Below are 13,931 nucleotides of genomic sequence, written 5' to 3' on the forward strand. Positions count from 1 at the left end.
GGCTGCTGCCTTGGGCTTAGCCGGCCCCTACAATCAGCAGGTCGCACTACAACAAGGGAATCCTAGAGCTTTATGGCTCAGTTAAATTGGCTTCTAGTCTGCCTCAGGGAGAGAATTAAGAAATGACTTGCCAAGATCACGTAGTGTCCTGGATTCACATCCAGGAGAGCTAGTGCTCTCTATTATACTCCTCCTCCAAGGTTCTCAACAAGTCCAGGGAGGCTGGGCAGAGGGGTGAGGTTATTGATGAGCAGAATCAGGATGGCTGCCGGGGAGCACTGGATCCCCTTCCTTGAGAACAGAGCACTCAGGTTTGTTTGCGACTTTGCAGTTCTTCATGGTTCCAGTGCTATGGGCCAGCTCGCAGGGAGGGGGACATAGGTCATTTCAACTGAGACTACAAGGTCCTGTTAAATAAATCAGCTTTTAAATCAACCTTTGTTCAACCAAAGTCCAGCAGGTTCCAAGTCTAGCACCTGTCAGCAGTGAGAGAATTCCAGGATAAACCAAAGAGCTTCGGTCCTGGTTACAGGTAAGAACTTCTCTTTCAAGTTTCTCATGATGTGATGTTGTGAATGCTGCCAGGCTCTCTCAGCTTTGGCCAGGGAGAAGGCATGGGCAGGACTAATTCCTCCCTGTTTTTCCTTTTCCCCATATAGGTGGCTAGCTCTCGGGGGATAGTTAGCCTAGATAGAAAACTAGAAACACTTTGACCTGTTTTCGTCTGGGAGGGGAAGTGAGGAGGCCTCTTAGAAAAACTATTATTTAGTGTTCTACGGTCCCTTGGTCTGGAGACCGTGTTACCATCCAAGCAATTGACCCTAAGAAGAAACTCTTTGACTTGCCATTCAAGTTAAAGTAATAGACTGTTGATTTTTCTCTCCTGAAAAGTTGCTATTCCTTCAGGTTTCCCGCCTAATTACTCTGAAGTAGGAAGGGGAGATAATACTAGTAAGCCATATATATGGTCTCCATAGTATTGCTGACAAAATAGCTTTGGAGGACGATATAAGTTTATGTAGGCAGCTAAGTGGGATAAAGAGATGGACCTGGAATCAGGAAAACTTAAGTTCAATACAATCTCACACATTTACTGTCTGTGTGATCTGTAAATCACTTAACCTCTGTCTGCCCTAGGTGAGTGGAGATAATAATCGCACCTATTCCTCAGAGATTGTTGTGATCAAATGAAATTGTATCTGTAAGGCACTTAGCACAGTGTCTTAATAAATGCTTCTTCTGACCTAAAGACATTCAGGTTAGACTAAGACAAGGAAATGAAATGATTATTGGGTCAAATGCAGGTTTGACTTGAATTCAATATCTAGAAGTACCCTGATAATTTTGTTTTGCTATCAACTCCTTCTCTGGAAAATGGGAGTGGTGGGGAGTTCCTTCCTTTCTTTGGGAGAGAGTTAAAAACTTTTTGGATAATTGAGAATAACTCAGTCTTTAGCTGATATCATTAAGTTTCCCTACCATGTATTATTCAGTAAGTTATTCCTTTATTCTAAGGGAGATTCTGGAGACTGAGGCTACAAGGGCTTATACGTCTTTGTGGCCCCCTTATCAGAAATTAAAGAGCAATGAGGAAGTCGGCCAGTGGAGAAACATTGTCTTAAATCCCTGGAAATCGTGGCTAGGGTCCTGGCATCATGGGAATTTGTCACGGGTCAGACAGCCAGAGTGAATACAAAGTACAGTAGAGACTTGTTTATCCTGCCCTCATCTTTCTGGCCTGCCCATTTATCAAGACCATTTGGCTGTGGAAACATACGGGTATAATTTTCTCTCTTGTTTTAAAGTTAAGGATTGCCTGTAGTCTTTTAGACTGCTGGTGACTTTCTGTACCTATCTCCTGTGGAATCAGTAGAAACCATTCTGCTCTCAGACTTTTCTTGTTTTTCTCTTAAAACTCTGGCAGCTTCTTAAGGATTGTGGAAATTTTCTTGGTCATGAAATTTTATAGAGTTTTAGCTGAAGTAAGCTCTGTATGCCCCATGAAACTTAAATTCTCTGCAATTATTCTTTATTGAAAGTGGTAGGACTGCCACAAAGCATCTTCTGTGACTTGGTGATATATCTAGAACGAAAACAACTTCAGAGCCTAAGCCCCATCATTTATGCAAATGAGGGAATGAGGGCCAGAAGTTAAAGGGACTAGATAGTGACTGATAAAGGCAAAATTTGAAATCAGGAATTCTGACTCTAGAGTGGGTAATCTTTTTGATGTACCACTCTTTCCTCTGGGGAAATGTTTAATGCAAAAGGTTCCATGTTTGTATACAAATATCCACATCTGCTAAAGTTCTACATATTCAAGGAATACTCTCAAGCCTTGGGATACCAAGATACCCACCAAAAGTCCTTGGGGCTCTGGACTGTGGTTTTTGGTAATTCAACACAAGTTGATCAAAGAAAATAATCAGAAACATCATTATGTATAATATTACTTCAGCTAACTCTTGTAACTTGTGAGGAACAAGAGTTTTTATTCTTCCGAGGACCACGTCTGAGCTTAAAGGAAGAGAGAAAGGAGGGTTTTTTGTTTTGTTTTGTTTTGTTTTTTGCTCGGGCAATTGGGGTTAAATGACTTGCCCAAGCTTACACAGCTAGGAAGTGTTAAGTGTCTGAGGCCATATTTGAACTCAAATCCTCCTGACTTCAGAGCTGGTGCTCTATCCACTTCATCAACTAGCTGCCCCAAGAAAGGAGTTTTTAAAAGTTTAATGGGTAATTGGTCTTTTGGGGCCCAATTGAAAAGTTCTTGTATCTAGAAGATGCATGGTCTCAGCTGACTTGGTTATTGTATGTTAATTTTCTGGTCAGTATCTCCTAGAACTATAATAATGATGACTGGTATTTAGGAAGTATATTTGCTGTCAGATTGTGGGGAGAGGATTGATAGTTGTAGTATGATAGGTCCAAAGAGTAAAATGAATCCTCATCTATTTACCTCAACAAGCTGAAATAAAGATCCTACTGAAGATAACTCAGTGTCCCAAAAGTCTTGTCATCAGTCAGAATTGTCTAGTCACTCTTGGAGATACACTCTGGAGTCAGGTGCTCATCCTAGTGACAAACAACCAAGAGACTTTGAGACGGTTTATTATGTTTGAATAAGTGAATCATTCATTTCTATGAATTTCATACATCCTTCCCACCTTAAAATACTGAACAGAGACTCATATTTGGTAGAAAGAGCAACAGGTCTGATAGTCAAGGGACTCAGATTCTAGTCTTGTCCCTGGCACTGTTCCAAAGAGGTGCTTCTTTTTTTATTATTAAAATTTTTTAATTTTCAAAAAATGCATGGATAATTTTTCAACTTTGCAAAATCTTTTGTTCCAATTTCCCCCCACCCTTCTTCCCACCTCCTTCCCTTGGTAGCAAGTAATCCAATATATGTTAAACATGGTAAAAATATATGTTAAATCCAATATATGCATACATATTCATACAATTATCTTGCTGCACAAGAAAAGTCAAATCAAAAAGGAAAAAAACGAGAAAGAAAATAATGCAAGCAAACAACAACAAAAAAAAGTGAGAATGCTATGTTATGATCCACACTCAATTCCTGTTATGGGAGCCGCCTACTAGTGGCTGCTGGGTATCTACTTCTGACCAGCAGAATACATCTCTTCATGTGAGACGATAATAATACAAGGAGACTGAGAGGCAGTTGCATCCTCTGATCTCTTGCCTCTTCCCCTCTTGCCTCTCAATTTATTTTATTCTCAATTCACAAGCAACATCTGTGAACAGTAAAGACTGATTTGCAATTCCTTCAAGTATGTTATGATTCACAGTTGTTGAGGCTCTCAGAGAACTGACCCCTTCTTAATGGTACAATTCTCTTTAACCCTTGATATAGTTAACTCACACTTAACTATGCACTTATGAGTTTTTTGAATTGAATAAATGTCTTGCAAGTTTGGTAGGAGGCATTAATTATGGATGAATTTCTTCTTTAGAAGTAGTCCTGAAAATAGGGATCAAACAGGCTGGGATGTAAGTTTTCCATCCTTTTCCTGAAGGGGAATGATTGGTGTCTGGTTTGTCCATTTGTCCAGTTTCCAGTCAGCATACATTAGTTAGATTCTGTATCAGCATATAAAAGAGTATGGATTTAATTGAAAGAAGACTTAAAAACCCCCTCTACCTTGTTTTGGAGGATTCACCCTCAGGCTGAATTTATGGTGGAAGCCTTAGGGGAGTAGCAAGTATGGGGCTTCTCTAGGAAATTGAAATCTCTCCACAAGAATTACCATTATGATTTATGCAGTGGGGGAATAATAGATTCAGAGCCCTTCTAGGAGCATCAAATTTTCCCAACATCAAACCTGAATTTGCTTCTTTGCCATTTCTGTCCATTGAGATTTGCTCTGCCCTCTGGGCCCAAATAGAACAAATCCCCTATCCCATAGTCCTTCAGCTACTCCAAAGACAATTCAAAGACCACTGAATCTTTTCATGGGCAGTAATGCATAGAGTACCAGGCCTGTAATCTTTGCACGTTCAAATCTGGCCTCAGACACTTGCTACCTATGTGACCCTGGGCAAATCATTTAACTCTGTTTGCATCAGTTTCCTCATTTGTAAAATGAGCACATCACTCCTGTATCTCCACCAAGAAAACCTCAAATAGATCACAAAGGGTCATACATAATTGAAATGAACAACAAAGAGTCTCTCTGGGCTAACCATCCCCATTTTCTTCCATTAGTGTTCATCTCATGGACTTCAAGTTCCCTTCTAATTGCCTTCCTCTGAATACTCTCTATCTGTGTGGATCTTCCATAGCCACACCAGGAACAAAGTCCTGTGCCCAAAGATCACCTGTGCCCCACTTACAGCCCAAGATCATATTGCGATTTTTGGCTGTCACACCACATTACTGACTCATCTTATGCTTGGGATCCAGAATACATGTCACTGTCTGGCTCTAAGATATCTATGAACTTCCCAGACTGGCCTTTAAAAACATTTATAATGTGGCTCCCTCCCATTCTTCCAGCTTTGTTTCACATTATTCTCCTTCATAAACTCTAAACCATCCACTTGTGGAACTCTACAACACATTACTCGTCTCTGCCTGTGTACTCTTCTGGGCTAACACCTTCAGTTGGCAGGTGGCAAAACTTAATGCCCCTAGAAAGGCTCTGATTCTGTTATCCCCCCATTGTGTAAACCATAGGTGATAATTCCTGTGGAGAGATTTAAACTTCCTAGGGAAGCGAATTCAGTTTTGATGTTGGGAAAAATTATTTACAAATCCAAGGCCAAATGGACTTGCCTTGGGAAGGAGTGGGCTCCCCTTTTTTGGGCTTCACATGGAGGAGGCTGACTACTAGTGACATGTATGATAGTGAGGGGCTGAGAATGGATGCTGCTTAAGCCCTCTCTAACCCTCCAATTAGGTGAGTCAGTCTGGAGAAAGCGTGTGATTGCAGCCATCCAATCATTCATTACACAACACACTTTTGTGAAGGTCACAAATAAGTATATTACTCTGACATTAAATGTGGAAGTATGCATGTATATACAGGTCTGGGACCTGTAACTTTATATGGGAAACTCCCTCCATTTATATGAATTGGCAACTCATCTGTAACCTCAGTCTAGGAGTGTTGACTGGGGTGCTAAGAAAATGATATAATTTGCTATATTCAAGCAGCCAATGAATGCAAAGAGGTCCTGAAGCCTGGGCGGGCTCTATATTAGAATGAGGTTTTCATCTGTTTTCAAGGAATAAAGAATTCTCCACTGTGTCCATGTCATTCACCAGCAGCTAGATGAACCATTTGTTGGATGTGTGATAGATGGACTTTTATATTTCAGGTAGGAGATTAGGGTAGTTTTTGTGAAATTTATTGTTTTATTTTTGAATCCTCTCATGCTCTGCTCTGTACATGGAAGTTTTTTTCCTTGTTTTGTTTTTAAGTTTGAAATGAATAAAAAAAAAATTCTTAAAAAGGGAAAGTAGGTCTCCTGATGGGGCCACTGGGAATGGAGAAGAAGTTAGGGATTCTAAGAGGCAGAAGTGTAATGGACATCTTATACAAAGGCAGAGACAAGTAATGTGTCCACAAATGGATGGTTTAGAGTTTATGAAGAAGTAATATGAAATAAAGCTGGAAAGATGGAAGGGAGCCACATTATGAAGGTTTTTAAATACCAGTTTGGGAAGTTTGTAAAGATCTTAGAGCTACACAGTGACATGTATTTTGAAAATACTAACTTGAGAGTTGTGAGAAAGATGGTTTGTAGAGCAGAGTCTGGAAAGCAAGATGAGTCAATTGGGAATTGTGGGGCAGTGGATAAAGAGATGGCAATTTCTGACCTCTGCTAAGTCTATGTCCTTCACCTTTAAGCTCCTTCACCTTTTAGTGGTCCAGGTGATTTTCTAAGACCCAAAGTTGCAGAGCAGAAATCCATCTGAATTGGTCAAGGGGGATCCTCAGGCTGATGTAATCTCTAGGAGAGGAGAGCCAGTTAGGGAAGGATAGCTATGCTCAGAATAGAGTATTAGGATACTATTGTAATAGTCCAGGTGAAAGGGGATAAGGGTGTGGCTGTGAGAAAAGAGGGTGGCTGTGAGATATTGAGCAGAGAGAACAAGTTTTGGCAATTTGATTGATTATGAGGAATGAGGAAGAGGGAAGGATCAAGGATAGCTCCAAGTTGTAAACTGGATTATCTGGCCATCAAGTTTAGAAAGTGGAGAGGCTGAAGTCAAACAGGCTAATTAGGGGGCTACTGAAATGGTCTAGACAGGCGATATAATCCTAGATTGGGGTGATAGCAGTAGACAAAAGGAAAGCACAAAGACATGAAAGACTGGAAAAAAGGGATGCAATTTGGGAAATCCCCAATCTAGTCAGTGGTATAATGACCTAATTGTTTTTAGATACCAGTACTATTGCTGTCTTTTATTATTAGTGTCTGTCTGTAACTTTTTTTGGGTGGGGGGAGGTAGGTGGGGTTAAGTGGGACTTACCCAGGATCATAAATAGTAAATGTTTTGAGATTGCATTTGAACTCAGTTCCTTTTGTCTCCATGGCTGGTGCTCTCTGTCTACTGCACCCTTAGATGCTCCATTTCTGTCTCCCTTGGTTCCTTTTTCAACATGGAGTTCATTCAACTTCTTATCCAACTTAGCCTTTGGAAGAAATCAGTCTGGTTGGTGATCTTCAGAAAAGATATTAGGGCCTGATTGGGGATATCAGGGGAAAGAATTGTTCCTCCTGAAGGTTGAGATATCAGATCTGTGCTTGCTTTCTTCTGAACCAATTGGTTATTTTTCACATGAACTACTCTTTAACTTCTACCATTTTATATAGGTGAAATTGATTTTTAAGCCCAATTACAGGATTTCATATTAATCTCTATTAAATATAATCTTAGATTTAGCCCATTTAAAAAAAAATAATGACTCTTCATCCAATGTGTTAGCTATCTGGTAAATATGCCATCTGTGGTTTTGTTGAAGTTGCTGATAAAAATATCAAACAGCATCAGACCAAATACAGATTTTTGAAGCATACCATTAGAGGTTTGTAAATTGACTCAGAAATATTAAGAACTAATTTTGGGGTCAGCTGGTGCTGATGAGGTTTAAATTTTGAGGCTTCCCTTGTTAGTACAAGGTTCTTAAATTTTTTCCGTTTGTGACCACTTTGTTCCCGAGAAATTTTTATGTGATCCTGAATATATAGGTATATAAAATAGGTATACAAATCAAATATTTGCTGACAATAAGGCTTAATTTCACAACTCCCATATATTCAATATTGAGACCCCACATGGGGTTGCAAAATAAGTTTAAGAAGCTGGGAATTAGTATACTCCAAAATATCATCATTTAACATATTCTCTCCACTTTGTCCACTGAGAGACCTTGTCAGTTGCCTAACTCTAAGTAAACTATTTCTCCAATATTCCATGATCTTCCAATTTAGATAACTGTCAAAAAATGGCATGAGTTCATCTGGCTTTGATCTGTCCTTTTTGAAGTCATTTTGGCTTTTAGTAATTCCTTTTCTAGGTGTTCGCGGCCCCTCCCCCCAGTAATAATCTGTTCTAGGACTTTATTAGAAATCAATACAAAGATCACCATTCCAAGATTTGCTAGTGGCACAAATGTGATGAAGTGAGTCTTGGGATTTTTAAGAGGCTCAGATGAAGTAATGTATAAAATGTGCTTTGTTATTATAAAGCATCATATTTATTACCCATTATTATTTTGGGGAGATACAAAGTGCTATGTGAGATCAAAAAAGGAAAGAAATATTACCCATAAAGGGCAGTGGCAGGATGGGGAGAATTTGGTTTGGAAAGACTTTGTGGAATATACAGCTTTAAAGAATGTGTAAGTTTTTCAGTAGTTGGGGTTTTCAGAAATAAAGACTGACAAGGGGACTGCTATTTACTCTGCTGTTATTTCCTTCCCCTTACCCAACACACACATCTCACTATTGTGTTTCTCATTTTCTTTTGCCACTTGGGCTCTCAGGGTATCATCTTTTACAGAAATTAAGTGCAGAATTCCACACTTCCCCTACTGCAATTTTGTATTTTCCCCCATGGCATCGCTTTTCTCGTTGACACTATTCTGCATTAACATGACAGAACCTTGGGGTGAGTAGAGGTACCTCCTTTAAGGACAATGCCATTTCTGCCTCATGGGCTTGACTTAACTGAACTTAAAAATCCACTAAACGAGTGGATTACTCTACTATTAGTAAAACTGTGAGCTGGTCACGGGCATTGTGAGAAACAATTTGGAATTGTGCCCCAAAAGGTTTTAAATGGGGGTAGCTGAGGTGGGAGCACACACCGGTAATCGCTACTGCTGGGGAGGCTGAGGCTGGAATTACTTGAGCGCAGGAGTTCAGAGTGGAAGTAGGCTAAGCTGATTAGGATCCATGCTAAATTGCATTAATATGGTGAGCCTGGGAGGAGTGAACTGGCTTCTGTTTGGTTGGCCCATAAAATGAAATGAAATAGTACTTGGAAAGCACTTAGTACAGTACCTAGTGCCCAGTAAGCATTTAATAAATGCTTTTTCTCCCTTTTCCTTTATCCTGAATGTCTATCCTAATCTTAAAACAAACAATTAGACATATCCTTTAATTTAGCAATACCACAACTAGGTCTGTATTCCAAAGAAAATAAAGAGAATAAGGATCCATGCATACAAAAATATTTTTAGCAGTTCTTTTTATGGTAGCAAAGAACTAGAAACTAAGGTGGTGCTGAAAAAGGAATGGCTGAACAAATTATGGTATATGACATAGTGGAATATTGGTGTGCTATAAGAAATGATAAAAAGGGGAATTTTATAGAAACCTGGAAAGACTTTTATGAGCTGATGCAAAGTGAAGTGAATTGGAGATAAGAGAACAATCTATACCATAACAACAGCAGAGTAAAGTCAAATAACTTTGAAAGACTTCAAGATTTGTGATCAATGTAATCACCAGCCATATTTTCAGAAGATTTATGATAAAACATGTTGCTTGTCCCCTGAGAGGTGATAGATTCATAGATGTGTATAATATGATTGATAGTTCCCTTCTCTTCCCTCCTCCTTCTCCTTCCCTTTCTTTTTCCTTTTCCCTTTCCCTTTCTTTTTCCCTTTCCCTTCTCTTCCCCTTCCCCTTTCCTGTTCCTTTTCCTTTCCTTTCTTATGTAGGTAGGAAGTGTCAAAAGCAGGTCATGAGTATATGGTTTCAGGTCCTTCTCCCTGATCACTGTTCTACTGCCTCTCTCAGCCTTTTCTTGAATATTTGGGCTTTTGAAGAGAAAACGGAGACACTAAAATACCTATTCCCCATGCTTTATTGAGTTGTGTTGTGTTAGTATTTCTCAAACTGGGTTCTGTGGAATGCTGAAATATGCTTGACATGGTGAAAGTTTTATGAGAAATTTTTGATGCCAAGTGATGTTTTCTTCTCTAATATTTTAATTAAGAAATATGTATTAAAATATAATCAATGTATGCATTATTCAATATGAAAATAGCCTGAATTTGCGCAGTTACCAAAAAATGCCCATAACCCCTTTCATTTCAAGTTTGCTTACTCTTATCTCTTTCCCACAGCAAGGACCAGTGTTTCACTAAATCTCAGAGTTGTAAGAGATCTTAGATTGTAATCAGCTCTTACTGTTATATTTTAAGTCCCAAAGTATTTGATGCCCAAAATAACTTTGGAAAAGTATCCCTATGTCAGATCATAGATGTAGAACTGGGATGGAGGCCATCTGGTCCACCTTCCTAACTTTATAGCTGTAGAAAAAGAAGCCCAGGGGGATTAAGAGATTTGCCTGAGATAAGGATACGGGTGGGAGTGACAATATTTATTAGGGATCTCCTATGGGCCAGGCCCTGTGCTAAGTAAGCACTTTACAAACATGATCTCATTTAATATCACAACAATCTTGTAAGAAAGGGCTATTATAACCCCCAGTTTACATTTGCTAGCACTTCTTGATAAAGTGACATTCCTTACCTATATTTCTGCCTCTTTCTATATTTCTGACTGATTCTTAAAATTCTGAGCACTTTTGTTGCAACTCATGAAGCAAACAAGCCAGTTTCCATACACAGCAGTCAGTTCTTCTAGAATAGCAGACGTGGATCTGGCCACATAGTAGTCACATTTGAATCCAGGCCCTTTGCAGAGAACAGAATCCTGTATTTCCCTATTATATCTTAACCAAACACATTGTAAAAAAGAGGCTGAAATATTGACAGTGTCACACTATGATGGGGTAAACACAGCCCTGGGATCTGAGGTGAATTCTCAGGGACATTGAATGATTATCAGTATAAAAGGAAAATAGACCTATGATGACTGGTAAACATGTTTTTTAAAAAGTACATTTTAAACTCAATTTTCTGGTACTTAGTGTTAAATGTTTGTTAACTTACTGGACAGTGAAATTAGGCTTTCTAGAAGGTAGCTCAGAGAAATGAACTGTACTTGTCATTGGCAGGGGGTAGGGCTCAGAGGAGTGTGTGTGTGTGTGTGTGTGTGTGTGTGTGTGTATGTACAATTTACCTACAGGGTCCCAGACCTAGAATGTTGGACCTAGAATGGACTCAGGTAGCCCACACTGTGTTCTGAGTACATATGGTATAACCATGCATTTAGGGGAAGAGAATCCTTTGTAATCTAAAGAAAATCCCTTATGTTCTTGGATTTCTGTAGTTAGCCCAGGCAAGGGTTCTCAACTAAGTCCTGCTAGTCCTTTCTTGGTTCAGGACCCAGAATCAAGGTGGTTACAGACCCTCTTTTATTTAAAAAAAAAAAAAATAGTTTCTTGCTAGATGCATGTTTTCAAAATAGCTTAGGTGTGGCCAAGGATGTTAACCTCCCTTTAGGATGGAGGCAGTTTTAGTCATCAGTGCAGTTATTCAGTAATTACTATAATTGCTCAAGGTACACAGTCTCCTTTGCCCTCAGCTATAAAATGGGAGGTTGAACTCGACTAAGATCTATTTAACAACTTTAAGAGCTCATCCACTAATTTTTATCAGCTATGTTGGTGTCAAAGTATCTGGTATTATAGTGCTCCTACTCCTGGCATTCTCAGCCTTTCTGTGCTGGTCAGGGCTTTGACCATTCCATCTGGGAACCAACTGAGGATAGTTAACTTGGAGATATTCAGTGAAAATGGTCCTATAGTGGAGGGCTAATCTCAAAGCGCGGCCTAGAGCATAGAGAGAGGAAAGAGCAATGGGTGGAAATTGTAGAGGGGTATATATAAACAACTTCCTTACAGTAAGTTATTATTTCGTCATTTTCAGTCGTGTCCGACTCTGACCCTACTTGGGATTTTCTTGGCAAAGATGCTAGAGTAATTTGCCATTTCCTTCTCCAGCTCATTTTATAGATGAAGAAACTGAAGCAGACATGATGAAGTGACTTATCCGGGATCACACAGCTAGCCAGTGTCTGAAGACCAGATTTGAACTCTTCCTGAGCCTAGGCTGGCATGCTAATCACTGTACCACCTTACAATAAAAACTGTCCTAAAGTGCAATGGAGGACCTTGGGAACTAGTCGGTTTCCTCCTCCTCAGTACTTAAGGAAAGGCCGATTGATCACTTGTTAGATATGTTGTGGAGTTAATTCTTATTTGAATGATGCACTCCCTTTCTACTAAGAGTTACTCTGACTTGAGCAGACTAGCTCCCTGAGGCTGCAGGTGGTGCAAATGACAGGGGACTAAAGAATGTGGTCTAGTCTTGGGCTCAAAATAGAAGGGTACAGCTCTCTTAGTTGCCTCCCCCTGGGGGGAAAACAAAACTCACCCAGTGGCTTCTGTTCTTTCTTGGATGCTTCCCACTTCAACTAGGCACAAAGCCATGTCACATTAACTTTCCACTTAACCTGCTCCTGGAATCATTGCAAAATTCTCTTGCCTCTGAGGCAAATTTTCCTTCCCACTATATTATGCATTCTACCTTGGGTTGTTTTTATCCGGGTCCTTTAGAAGTAGGCTGCTTTGTAATGCAAGCTATTTATCCTTGCTAATGATCATGGTTGATGATAAATCCCAGAGAGACTGCATGGACTTAGTGGTGGTGGTCAGGAAGAATGTCTAGATTTTAGCGCTGTCTCTGATCTACACTGACAGAGTTAAGTCACTCACATGTCCTGGGCCTCCTTTTTGTGCTCCTGGCAGCTCTACTTGACCAGAAGTTGCATTTCAACTTCCCTGGATTCCTTGTTAGAGGCTTTCTCACTGGGACTTATCACAACACTTCTAACAGTTCTTCCAAAAAAAAGGGAAGAAACCCTAATTGTCTTGGTTTTTATCCTTTTCTACTAGAATCTTGACCATCAGCCAGCTATCCCTTTCTTGTCTCTTGCACAAAGATCTTTTCTGACAAATATTGATTTTCCCCCCCCGGAGCTCAGAATAATTTCTGCTTTCTTTCATTTTTTAATATTTTATTTGGATCATCTGAACTGGGGGAGAAAAATCTGGAAAGAAACACATGGTATCATGGAAATTTAGTGAGGATTACTTGTTACAAACTTTTACATAGGTAACTTCTGATCTTTGGGGCTCCTCAGGAAGTGGTAGATGGGATATGAGTGAGGAAGAGGGAGGGGTGTTGAAATAGAAAAACTCCTCCAAGCTGGAATCTCTACTTCAGAATTTGGTGTGCTTGCTTCCCTTCTAAGTGGCAAAACAAGCCCGAGACTCCCTTCTATTGGGGCTATTGATAGCACCTGGACACAGGGGATAAAACTCTGGCACTGAGCCGCCTCAACTTCTAAATTCAAAGCTGAATGGTGGCTATGTTTAAAAATGACTGTGAGACATATTGAAAATGTAACTGGACAAGACACATCTCTTGGTGCCACAAACAACTCAAGATTATACATCGCAGAGCAATTGCTGATCTTTGCTGGTAACGAAAGCTTCCTCATGAACAGTTCCTTATATTGATGAAGACAAAAAGAAAATTTCTGGAAATTTATAGATTATTAAATTACTAGAGTTTTCTTTTAAAAGTAGCCCACAGTGGACTCCAACAGGCAGAATATTTTAAGACTTTTATTGATTCAAATTCTATTCATTCCAAATGTGTGAGCTAATGTACTATTCATGAAGGAAGAAAATGAAATAAAGGGGAAAAGACTGTAGGATGATTACTTAGGCAAGAAAGAGATTTTAGAAATTTTCATTTACATAAAAACAGATTCTATTTTAGTTTTTTTCATTGAACTAGCTCCTTTAACAAAAGCGCTTTCAATTCAATTACTTTAATGTTGTCAATGTCATGTAACTATATGTCTTTAATAAAATAATTAGAATGGCATTCCATGTTATCCATCACTTTTACAATGATAGACAGGACATTTTCACATTTATATGAAATGGATCAGTTATTAGAAATTCCTGT

General features: G+C 39.3%; 1 protein-coding gene across 1 annotated transcript in view; it reads left to right on the forward strand.

Moving 5' to 3' along the window:
- Positions 1–435: 435 nt before the first annotated feature.
- Positions 436–13,931, forward strand: part of PDZK1 (PDZ domain containing 1) — a 30,796-nt gene continuing 17,300 nt past the window's right edge. The window contains exon 1 of the mRNA XM_051992841.1: positions 436–532. The gene's annotated coding sequence lies outside the window, so the exon portion shown is untranslated. The remainder of the gene's footprint in view (positions 533–13,931) is intronic.

Source organism: Antechinus flavipes, chromosome 4 (genome assembly GCF_016432865.1).
Source record: "Antechinus flavipes isolate AdamAnt ecotype Samford, QLD, Australia chromosome 4, AdamAnt_v2, whole genome shotgun sequence".
NCBI lineage: Eukaryota > Metazoa > Chordata > Mammalia > Dasyuromorphia > Dasyuridae > Antechinus > Antechinus flavipes.